This window comes from Lygodium microphyllum, chromosome 22, assembly GCF_053477565.2.
Source record: "Lygodium microphyllum isolate KBCC chromosome 22, Lygodium_microphyllum_v1.1.10, whole genome shotgun sequence".
Taxonomy (NCBI): domain Eukaryota; kingdom Viridiplantae; phylum Streptophyta; class Polypodiopsida; order Schizaeales; family Lygodiaceae; genus Lygodium; species Lygodium microphyllum.
The window spans coordinates 40,917,673-40,930,395 of NC_141156.1; positions in this window are offsets into that span (position 1 = coordinate 40,917,673).

Here is a 12,723-nt window from a genome sequence, read left to right on the forward strand (position 1 = left end):
ACTCGCAGTGACGTCCACGTGTAAACTTGGGTTGGAGGCTCCCGCATGTGCACCTTGCGTCTTTTGTTTGAGGCCATCGATGACATAGACTCTTGACTCTGCAAACTCATCCTTGCCTTTATCCAATCTACGAACTCCCTCTAGGCTTTGGGAAGTTAGCCTCAAAATCTGCCTACTCCCTTCCTTGCGCAGAAATTATCTTTACAAGGCATGGTTATAAAAACCCGGGAAAAAGCCGTGTGTACAAGGATTATGAAAGCCTTGTTAGAAGCTTCGAAAGAAGCTTCCAAGAAGCTTATGTTTGGAATGGTATGACGTGGAGGGGGGGGGAGAAATGATTGGAGGATGACGGCCAGGGCGATGACAACGAGGAGGAGTATGATGATGATGGTGGTCGTGGCGATGAAGGCGGCGGCCTGGCAGACAGCATGGCATTTCTGCAGCAGGGCGGCGATGGCTGGCTACACAGTAGCACCTTCTCCCTCTCTTCTCTCCCCCCTGCCTCAAGCTTGGGGAGGGGTTGGTTTTATAGGCTTTAAGGGAGGGGGGGGGGGGGAAGGTAGCCTCCAAGTGTCGGGCCAGCATGATTTCCTCCCATGCATGTAAGAAGCTGGGAATACTTAGAATGTTAATAATATGCCATGTCACACTGACACTGGTATATAAGGAGAGAAGTTGTAATTTTTCACATCTTTTTGACATATCAATACATTTACAAACTTTCTCTCCCTTCTTGCTCCAAGCTTCCATGGCTTCTTCATCTTTCCTGTCTTTCTCTCTCCAATTCTAGTCTTTCTCTCTCCTCATCACTCTATTTCTCTCTCTTCCTACAGTCTTTCTCTCTCCTCTGCAGTCTTTCTCTCTCCTCTTTCTCTCTCCCTAGTTCTCTCTCTGACAAGTGGTATCAGAGCTTCAGTCTTTGATCCATTATTTTCTTCCATTTTCACTCCTATTTTCCTATTTCAAAACCAATTTCAGACAAAAAAATGGTACAAGACAGTGACTAGTGGAGTGCTGCAGGACAACTACAGTTAGCAATGACTACATCTGGAGTTATTCAAGGTCAGATATGGCGGGTAAAGGCTTAAATGGCTGGACGTCATCAAATTTTATGCAAAAATGGAGGTAACTAGGGTAAAGGATGGTTAACCGGGCTTAGTTTGAGAACAAACTGTGGTTACTTTCAAAAGAGGGGTTTCTCTTTCCCCTTTCCTGGAGTTTCCTGCAGGTTTCATGGAAGATCAGCCCTAAAGATCACTTCATCTCTCTCAAACCCCTGAGTTTCTTGACAAACCATTACTTGGAATAGCTTCCCCAGATCAAGACCTTCAGAATGAGCACAAGGTTGCTCAGTGTTGCCTCAGCCATGGAGCAGGAAACAGCCCCGAAAATTGCGGCGCAATTTTCGGGCTGATTCCAGCCTGCATCCTGCTCAGGTTGCTTCCTCATCAGCCCTTGGCACTCTCCCTGATCCCTTGGCAAGTAAAATCTTCAGCAAACAAGGGAGGATTCAGCTCCCTTTCATGATTCTTCAGCATCTCTTGAACTTTACATGAACAGTCCATGGGCAGCCATGAAAGCTTCAGCCCAAGCTTCCATTTCTTGACAATTTCTTGAAGATTCTTCATCCTTTTGGCCCGTGGAATCATTTCAGCAAGGATTCTTCAACAAATTGCAAGGATTAAGCACGGGATGGCTTAAGATTGAAGATCAAGAGCTTCTATGGAGCAAAAATTTGGGGGAAACGGGTTTAATGCTTCAATTTCAAGCATTTGAAGCTTCAAGATTGGTCTCTACCATCAGATAAGCAAGCTTCTTGGATTATTTTGCTAACATTGGACAACCGGGAGCCCTATCAAGCATTTGGCAAGTTATTTTCAGCCATGTCAAGGTATTTCTCTTCAATTTTTAATCTCTCTCATCAATCTAATTGCTGAGCTTAAGCCATTTGACTGAGAGATTAAAGAATTGAACATTTTCATCAAATTCTCAGCCAACCTTTGCTTGAATTCATCTATTCATGAATGCAATGCTTGTCTAATGCATATTAGTTTCAATCAGTGAATGAAGGGCCTCAATCTGAGATTTCAGCATAACATTTGAATCCTATGGACTGAATACATTCATTGATTCCTTTGCTTACTCTAATCCAATTGATTGGTTGATTCTCTTTTGCCTAAATTGGAAAATTGTAAAGGGTAAGTACTAGCAATCAGTGAGTCACTGAATTGCATAGGTAAAACCCTTCTCCCATCTCAAGTTCTTTTATCTCAATCAATTGCATCTCATGAAAGGCTGAATGAATATTTTCCAAATGCATATCATGCTGATTGCTTAGTACACTAGCCTCTGCCATGTTGATATTCCCACCGAGGAAAAAGGTGGATGCCGGGGGAGATAGTGGGACAAAAGAGAGGTGACCCTCCCTCACTATCGAAGATCCCGAAGGGGTGCAACCAACCGACCCGGGGGGAACTTTGCCCACCTCCCGGTGATTCGGAGCCCGTGTAGGGAGCCCGTCCTGCCGTTTTATCCCTCACACAGGTACAGCGAGTGGAGAATTGAAGATTGAAGACTTTCCAACGACTCAAGTACCTATTGGAGTAAAACAGGGTAAAACAGGGCATTTTCAGGTTACCCACAGGGTATTTACAGGTGGATACAGGGTTTGGTAGCCTTTGGAGGTTACTTTCTTGCATTACAGGGTCAAAACAGGGCACTTACAGGTCTAAACAGGGTGCAGGACTGGACAGTTCAGACTCTGAAAGTCAGTTACAGAATTTTCTGTCCTAAACCTGTTATAGCGTGCTATAGCTCATCTCGAAGAGGGCATTGTAAGCTTCGATTCGCACAAAAAAGTTTTGCAATCGGAGTTTTCTAGCCAAAGTTATAGCCGTTTTACTGACAGGGGGTACTGCAGGACTGCACTAGTATGGCAGGGCATAAAGGCAAAAATAAGGTCCAGGAGGATTATGCACAGCAAATCAGGGATTCTATGATGGAAAGCACACTTCAAGAGAACCCTGAAGAGCCTCAACAAGGAGAGATTAGTATTCTCAATGACGCTTTGTGTGCCCATGAACTAAGACATAAGGAACGTCATGAAGCTATTTTGTCAGTAATGGAGCATATGGTTTTATCTCATGGACAAACGAAGTCTACGCTTGATAAGTTGATGGAATCAACTACCCAAACCAAGGCTTCCATTGATAAGTTGGTAGAATCTAATGCCCAACTTATGGCACAATTTTCTCAACTCATGCAGTCACAAAAGGGATCAAAAGAAGCAAATGAGAAGGCTTGTTCAAATAGTGACCCCTCAGTTCCACTTCAGCCATCCAACCAAAATGGTTATGGGGATGGGATAATAGGAAGAAGAGGCATACCCAATAGTCAATATGAAGTGGGAGAAGCTTCACAAAGGCATGATGACTATTTGGGCAGTTTGAACGGCGCCAATACTCAAGCTTTTGGACTGCATACTCAGCATTCTAGGGGTGCTTTACCAACAGGAAGATTACAGGGTAATTCTCAGCCACCTGTTGGAAGATTTCAATCTCATTTTGGGGGTTCTGTACTTAGAAATTCCGATCAGCCAGTTTTGGGACAGCAACCTTTCCATGATAGAGAATTCAAGGATAAAATTGTTTTATCCAAATTCAATGGCCAGTCATCTTCACCATCAGAATTAGAGGAATGGACTTCTAAGATGGAGTCTTATTTTGACATATTTCCTAAAACTGATGACATGAAGATACATTTTGCCTCCCTCCACTTAGAAGGATTTGCTCACACTTGGTGGAGGTATATCAAGAAAGAGAATGTACTTATTGAGAATTGGGAAGCTTTTAAGGCACTTATGGCTGAAGTCTTTGTTTCACCTCTTGAGAAAGAGAAGTTAGAACGAAGATGGTACAACTTGGAACAAAGGAGCCTAAGTGTAAGAGATTATACAAACCAATTCCTTAACTTGACCATGTATGTGGAAAACATCAGTGATGAGGCCAAGTTACACAAGTTCATGTATGGTTTGGAACCATCCTTGTCAGCTGATGTTATGGCGCAAAATCCTACTTCACTTTTCAAGGCTATTGAGCTTGCAGAGCGCTTTGGAAGGAAGTATAGGAAAGAGTCTTCATTTCAGCCAAGTTATGGACAGCCAAGGACTGTTTTAAAGCAAGGGCAAGTTGGTAACAATTATGGCAGCAACCATATGCCTAGTGGGAGCTTACGGATACCAACTTATCCCCCATTTAATGCTTCTAGGCTTCAAGGCAATTTCAGGACAGCAAACAGTCCAAAGGTTGAATTTAAGCAAGGTGACAATAAGCCTAAGTCTACTTCAGCCAATACAAATTCTAGAAATATTCCCATGGATCTTTACAAGGAAAGAAAGGACAAAGGCTTATGCTTCAAGTGTGGAGAAAAGTATACTCCTGACCATGCTTCAAAGTGTGTATACAAAAATGCCAAGCCAAAAATTCAGAGTATGCTAGTTCTTGAGGACCTTGAAAATGACATAGATGAAGTTAATACAGTCCCAATCAATGCTGAAAATGAAGATTTCGAGGATGATGGTGGACATGAGTACTTCTATGATCCATCTGACTCTTTTCCTTTTGATCCAGGCGGTGATATCCCATTTGATCCTGGTGGATTTTGTAATGAGTTGCCTGCTGCCACTAATTGTTCTATCTCTATGGATGCTTGGACGGGATCTAAGAACCCTAATACACTTCGTATGAAGGGAAGCATATGTGGAAAGCCAGTGTTCATCCTGATAGATAGTGGCAGTACCCACAGTTTTGTCAATAAATCCATTTTGTACAAGTTGAATTGTGTTCCCACCGACTTACAGCAGCCCATTAGAGTACAAGTGGCTAATGGTGAAGAGGAAATCAGCACACAGATTTGTCCACAGGTTTCTTTGCAAATGGCTGAAAATTTTGAAGTCAAAGTAAACCTGATCACTTTGGAAATGGGGCCCATAGATATTGTACTTGGTTGTGACTGGTTGATGACCTTAGGCAGGATTACTATGGATTTCTCACAGTTATATATGGAGTCTTTCTCCAATGGACAGCTCATCCGTTTACAGGGGATCCCTAGTAGATCTGATTTTCAGCTTATCACCATTCAACAACTCAAGAAAGAGTACAAGAAGCGCTCACAGATATTTGTATTGCATTTGAACAAAGAAACACAGGATCAGCCCAAAAATTCAGCAAACCATCCAGCCTTGACAGCTCTTCTTGAGGAGTACAGAGATCTATTTGAAGTACCTACTTCATTGCCTCCTAAGAGAGCGGTGGATCACCCCATTGATTTGGAACCCAACTCAAAGACGATCAATAAGCCACCTTACAGACTATCAAAATGCGAACGAGAGGAAGTAGCCAAGCAAATCAAAGAGCTTCTTGAAATGGGATTCATTGAACCAAGTTCTTCACCGTATGCATCCCCAGTCCTGTTAGTCAAAAAGAAAGATGGATCTTTCAGAATGTGCATTGACTACAGGGATCTTAACAAGATAACAGTGAAGAACAGATATCCTATACCCAGGATAGATGATTTGCTTGATGAGCTTAAGGGGGCTCGATTCTTCACGAAGATTGATTTGAGATCAGGGTATCATCAGATTCGCATGAGAGAGGGTGATGAGGTCAAGACTGCTTTTAGGACTGATCGTGGGCTTTACCATTTCTTGGTGATGCCATTCGGCCTTACAAACGCTCCAGCTACCTTTCAAAGCCTGATGAATAAGATTCTACAACCTTTCCTCTTTCAGTTTGTTTTGGTATTCTTCGACGACATTTTGATCTACAGCAAGACTTTTCAGGATCATTTGTCGCATATGAGGAAGGTTTTTGATGTGTTGAGACATCATAGGCTTTTTGCTAAGGAGAAGAAGTGTTCTTTCATGCAGACTGAAGTGGAATACTTGGGACATATAGTCAGTGAAAAAGGAATACAGGCTGATCCCAAGAAGGTGCAATGCATAAAAGATTGGCCAACGCCTACTACTACTACCTCTCTTAGAGGTTTTCTTGGTCTCTCTTCATTCTATCGCAGATTTATAAAGCATTATGCGGCAATTGCAGCCCCTTTAACTGACAGGTTGAAGAAAGAGGCTTTCTTTTGGGATTCTCTTGCAGATAGCAGCTTCAAAAAGTTAAAGGAATTACTTACCTCCGCTCCTATTCTTGTATGCCCGGATTTCTCTAAAGAGTTTACTATACAATGTGATGCTAGTGGCCGTGGCATTGGGGCTGTTTTGCTTCAGGAGCATGGAGTAATTGCATTTGAAAGCCGTAAGCTTACTGATAAGGAGATGGCCATGAATGTTTATGATCAGGAAATGTTGGCTATTCTGCATGCAATCAAGAAATGGCACCATTACTTATATGGCAGCCGATTCAGAGTGCATAGTGATCATCGCGTACTCAAGTATTTCCTTACTCAGTCAAATCTTACTCCAAAGCAACGACGATGGGTAGCAACATTACAAAATTATGACTTTGACATCACTCATACAAGGGGCAAAGATAACATAGTGGCTGATTCTCTCTCTCGTATGTGGGCCTGCAAAGTATCAGCCATGACGGAATTACATAGTGATTGGATTGAAGAGCTACAAGAGGCATATCTCTTAGATGAGGAATTCAGCCAAATCTTTCAGAAATTACAGCAAGGTCTCATGGAAGAAAACTCGCACTACCAGCTTAAAAATGGTCTTATTTGGTGGAAGGGCAAGATTGTTATTCCTTCTACTTCTTCCTTCAAGCGAAAAATTATGGAGGAGATGCATTCTTCGCCTTTAGCTGGACACTTGGGAGTTTTCAAGACTTATGACAGGATCATCAAGAGCTTTTATTGGAAAGGACTGTGGAAAGATGTTAAGGACTTCGTTATGAAGTGTATGCCTTGTCAGCAAAATAAGGATAGCACCCATAAGCCAGGAGGTTTATTGCAGCCATTGCCTATTCCTACGGGTAAATGGACTCATATTACTATGGACTTTATCACTGGCTTACCTACTACCAAGAAGGGGTGGAATAGCATTTATGTGGTGGTTGACAGACTCACCAAAGCAGCTCATTTTATCCCAACAAAAATTCAGTTTACTGCTTCTCAGGTGGCCAACCAGTTTATGGAGCATATTTTCAGATTGCATGGATTACCGCAGGTGATTGTCCATGATAGGGACTCAAAGTTTATGAGTAACTTTTGGCAAGCGGTATTTACATCTATGGGTACCAAGTTGGCTCCATCTACGGCTTATCATCCCCAAACTGATGGACAGACAGAGAGAGTTAATAAATGGTTGGAGACTTATCTTCGCCATTTTTGCTATGATGTCCAAACCTCATGGGATTCTTGGTTACACCTGGCTGAGTTTGCTTATAATAATTCCACTCATGCGAGCATAGGAGTTTCACCCTTTGAGGCTTTGTATGGTTACAAGGTGCCCCTACCCACAGTCATTTTTAACGAAAAGATCAACCCTCATGGGAAGGAAGAGTTGGATAGAATGCAAACCCTTCTTCAGCAATGCAAGGTGAATCTAAGGAAGGCTCAAGATCAGATGAAGATGTATGCTGATGAGAAGAGGAGGCCTTTAGAGTTCCAGGAAGGAGAGCTGGTTTTGTTGAAGGTGCCCAAATCCAAGTATTCTACATTGAAAGATGGATCCAGTAATAAGCTTGCCCACAGATTCTATGGCCCTTACAGGATCCTTAAGCGGATTGGAGATTTGGCTTACAGACTAGAGCTTCCCTCTTCTACAAAGATTCATAACGTCTTCCATGTTAGTCAGCTCAAGCCCTATTATGGTGATCCAGTGGATTTAGTTGATGAGCTGCCACCTATTGATGAAGATGGTATTGTTCAGTACATCCCAGAGGCTGTTATAGGTCAGCGTGAAAAGAAGCTTCGATCACGTTCTATTGTGGAATATTTGATTAAATGGAGAGGTTTACCCTCTGAAGAGGCTTCTTGGAGACCTGATTCAATATTGGATGAGTATCCATACTTGAAGGATACATTAGTGGCTGAAGCCTATTGCTTATGGAGCTAGTATTGGTGCAGACTGGTTCAGGACAGCACGCTGTTTTAGAACAGTTTTTGTCGTACTTCATTTTCAGAATTGAGCTATCTACATGAGCTTAAAGTACTCTTCAAGAGCTTCGTTTTGATATGTGGTACACTTCATTTGGACACTTCTATCAAAAGTTATGGCTGATTTGGTCCAGCAGGGACTGTTATTCCAGCAAGCTGTCTACTTTCTTCTGGAACTATTTGTTGAAGATTCTATGGCTCCAATGGCTTCTAAGGTTCTTCAAATCATGTATATAGCAGGGTCCACTTTTCGTACTTCAAATTCAGCCCTTGTAATGATAAATTCTTCACTCATTCCCTATTTGTTAAGCTGTAAAACAGAGTAGTACTCTGTTCTATCCATCTTTTCTTTAGCTCTTTCTAGTTTTGTTTTTGGGGACAAAAACTTTTGGGAAGGGATGGATTGTAAGAAGCTGGGAATACTTAGAATGTTAATAATATGCCATGTCACACTGACACTGGTATATAAGGAGAGAAGTTGTAATTTTTCACATCTTTTTGACATATCAATACATTTACAAACTTTCTCTCCCTTCTTGCTCCAAGCTTCCATGGCTTCTTCATCTTTCCTGTCTTTCTCTCTCCAATTCTAGTCTTTCTCTCTCCTCGTCACTCTATTTCTCTCTCTTCCTGCAGTCTTTCTCTCTCCTCTGCAGTCTTTCTCTCTCCTCTTTCTCTCTCCCTAGTTCTCTCTCTGACAATGCATCTTCTCAATATAACTCTCCTTGCACTCATACTCCCTCTCCCTGCCATGCATCGACTGAGGGGAGGGGGTAAATAATAAAAACATTTGCACCAAAATTACCCATTATCCCCTTTTTCCCTCTAGAAGATGTGTTCTCATGCGAGCTTGTGGTCTTCAAGCTGCGGCCTCTTATGTACCATACGGGCGGAGTTTATTAACGTGTGAGGGTGGAGCATTTAGCCCAGGGTTCTTATAGTCACGGGGAGATTATTTTAAGCTTCTCTTGCGCGGGGTGTGTAGTGGTCAAAATTCATTAATATTTCGTGCGGAAATATTACATTCTCTCCCCCTCAAAGGAATTGAGAGGTCCTCATCTCGAGAAGAACTAGGGGTATTGTTGGTTGAGAGCACTTTCATCCATCCAAGTGGCATCCTCTTCGGGATAATCTTTCCACTGGATGAGATATTCTCTCAAGGTCTTGGATCTCAAATGCATGTCCCTAACATCTAAGATCCTGTCAGGCCATAGCTCAAGGACTCCTTGGCTAGGCATTACAACTTGTTGATCATTAACTACGTGACTAGGGTTAGGTACATAATTTTTCAATAGACTGATATGGAATACATTATGAACCTTTCGGTTCTCAGGGAGTTGCAATCTATAAGCATTAGGCCCTAGGCACTTGAGGATCTTGTAGGGTCCACAATACCTTGGACTTAGCTTTTTGCATTCACCCGGGGATAGGAAACTCTTTGGACGTACGCAAATGAAGACCATGTCACCTTCAATGAAGGATCTATCTTAATGTTTCAAATCTGCATAAGCCTTTTGTCTATCCTTGGCGGCCTGGATGTCCTGTCTTATTGACTTGATTTGGTCATCCATATCTTCCAGCATCTTCTTTGAAGCTTCAACCCTCAAGGTTGGATCCGAGAAGTTTAAAGGACTACGGCAATCATGCTTGTACAATGCTTGAAAAGGGGTCATCTGAATGCTTTGTTGGTAAGAAGCATTGTAGGCAAACTCAACCAGTGGAAAATATTGAATCCACTTTTTGGGTTCACGACAACAGTGTGCCCTTAGCATATCCTCAATGACTTGGTTGACTCGCTTCATTTGGCCATTGGTTTGGGGATGGTAAGCTATACTGAAACAGAGTTGAGTCCCTATGGCTTCGAAGATAGCCCTCCAAAAATGTGATGTGATGAGAGAGTCACGATCACTAATGATTCTTCTGGGTAACCCATGCAGTTTGAATATCTCCTTGATAAATAACCTTATGATGTCTGAGGTTTTATAGTTTGTCTTAATAGGAATAAGATGTGCAATCTTGGTAAGCATATCAACCACAACCTTAATGGAGTTGTAACCTCCCCGAACTTGGGGCAGGCCAACAACAAATTCCATACCGATGAATTCCCATTTCATTTGGGAAATGTCGAGTGGTTGCAATTTCCCTAGCATTTTGACATGTTCAGCCTTAATGCATTGACAAGGCAAACATTCAGTGACATATTTGAGAAGGTCACCTTTAAGCTTCTCCCAATAATAGCTCTTTCTGACTGCATTGAGAGTCTTGGCATAGCCAGAATGCCCTGAAAAAGGGGAGTCATGAGCTTCCCAAAGTATCTTTTGCTTAAGTGATTGGCTTGCCAGTATACATAATCTCGTTCTATAGTAGAAAAGTCCATTATTGATAGAGAATTCTAGATACTTTGCCTATAGCTTCGGGTCTTGATCCTTGATGGGGATCTCCCTTAGCAATTTCTGATAGGTTGGGTCATGGCATGCCTCTTCTCTAGCTAGCTCAAGTATTGGGTTGTTTGGCATGGATACCTTTGTGGCTAAAGACCTAGCTGTTGATGGATCTTGTAAAATCAGAGAATTCAAAAATGCCTTGCGACTGAGTGCATCGACAACTACATTCTCCTTTCCAGACTGGTACTTGATTTCAAAATCATATTCCTCCAGCACTTCAATCCATCGACATTGCCTCATGTTGAGCTCATTTTGGGTAAATATCCATTTGAGAATTTTATGATCCATCACTAAAGTAAACTTGCTTCCCAACAAGTAGTGTCTCCAAAGCTTGAGAGCATGGATGACAGCTAACAGCTCGAGATCGTGGGTAGCATAATTCCTCTCATGGCTCTTCAATTTTCTTGAAGAGTATGCTACAGGATGACCTTCTTGCATAAGCACACATCCTAAGGCAAGTGTGCTAGCATCAGTTATCACTTCAAACTCCTTACTAAGGTCTGGAAGTTTTAGGATAGGTGCTGATACCAAGCTTTGCTTTAGTTTATCAAAACTAGATTGTTTAGCAGTTGACCATACAATTGATGTTTGCTTCTTCAGTAGATTGGTTAGCGATGCTGCAACAATCAAAGCATAGTTTTTGATAAAGACCATGTACCATCCTGTCAATCCAAGAAAACTACGTATTTCTTTGACAATTGTTAGTGTTGGCTACTCCAGAATGTTTATGACCTTGGCTGGATCCACTGAAATTCCTTCCATTGATACGATGAATCCCATATATTCAATCTGTTGCTTGAAGAATGCACACTTCTTCTTTTTGGCATAAAGCTTATGTGCCCTCATTGTCTCAAGGATGATGCGAAGCTGGGGTTCATGATCTTCTTCCTGCTTGGAGTAGACTAGGATATCGTCAAAGAAGACAAGTACAAAGTCATCAAGATATGGCCTAAAGATATCCTGCATTAGCCTGTTGAACGTAGCAGGTGCATTTGTCAGCCCGAATGACATGACCAGGAATTCAAAGTGTCCATATCTTGTGCTGAATGCCGTCTTTGGGATATCTTCTTCCTTGATCCTTATCTGATAATATCCAGACATGAGATCAATCTTAGAGAAGATCTTCGCACCTTGAAGATGGTCAAGAAGTTCATCTATTCTTGGAATGGGATATTTATTCTTAATGGTTGATTGATTCAACCCTCTATAGTCAATGCATAGCCGAAGCATTCCATCTTTCTTCTTCTGGAATAGCAGTGGAGCTCCCCATGGTGAACTGCTAGGACGAATGTAGCCTTGGTCTAACAGTTGCTTGAGTTCCTCCTTCAGCTCAATCGCTTTCGGGATGGACATTCTATATGGTCTCTTTCCAATTGGTGTAGCTCCTGGTACTAGCTTGATTTCATGATCAACTTCCCTTTGAGGTGGAAGTTCTGTCAGCTCTTCAGGAAATACGTCTGCGTACTCCTTTAGCCACGAAGGTTCTTCTCTAGACTCCTGATTCTGATCTAGCTTATTTAGCTTAATCAAACAGATAGGTCGCCCCTTTCTAACTCCTTTTATTATCCGAGATGCTTTGGCCAATTGAATTTTTGGCCTACTAGCCTCTCCTTGAGTTGTGACCAATTCCCCTTTAGAATTTTGAAAGGAAACTTGGCCCTTTCCACAGTGAATGTGGGCATCATTAGGTTTAAGCCAATCCATTCCAAGCAAACACTTGTGGATAGCTAGGTTCATAACCCTGAGTCTAACCGAAGTCAACTTTCCTCCCAGTAGGAAATCTCACATTACATTACATGCCCAATTCAGCTTTTAAACAAGTGACCTAATCACTTTAACTCCATTACCCACACTTACAGCCAAGACAATCGTTGATAAGAAAAGTCTATTCCATTCATATGGGCATAGCCCTTTTGAGTATAATTATTCTTGGAAAAATGGAACAAGTTGATACATCAATTCGGGGAGAATAAGATTGTGTTACATTCAGCTATGTGAACTGAGTAATAGTATGGATTGGGGTCATGGATTTTCAGGAATCGATAGGTCATTGGAAGATTAGGATATCCTTTCCTTTGATACCCATTGTTCTCATAACATCCCAACACCTTGATTCTGTCGGCAGGGATTACTCGAGTCACTTCCTTGTACACATACTTGT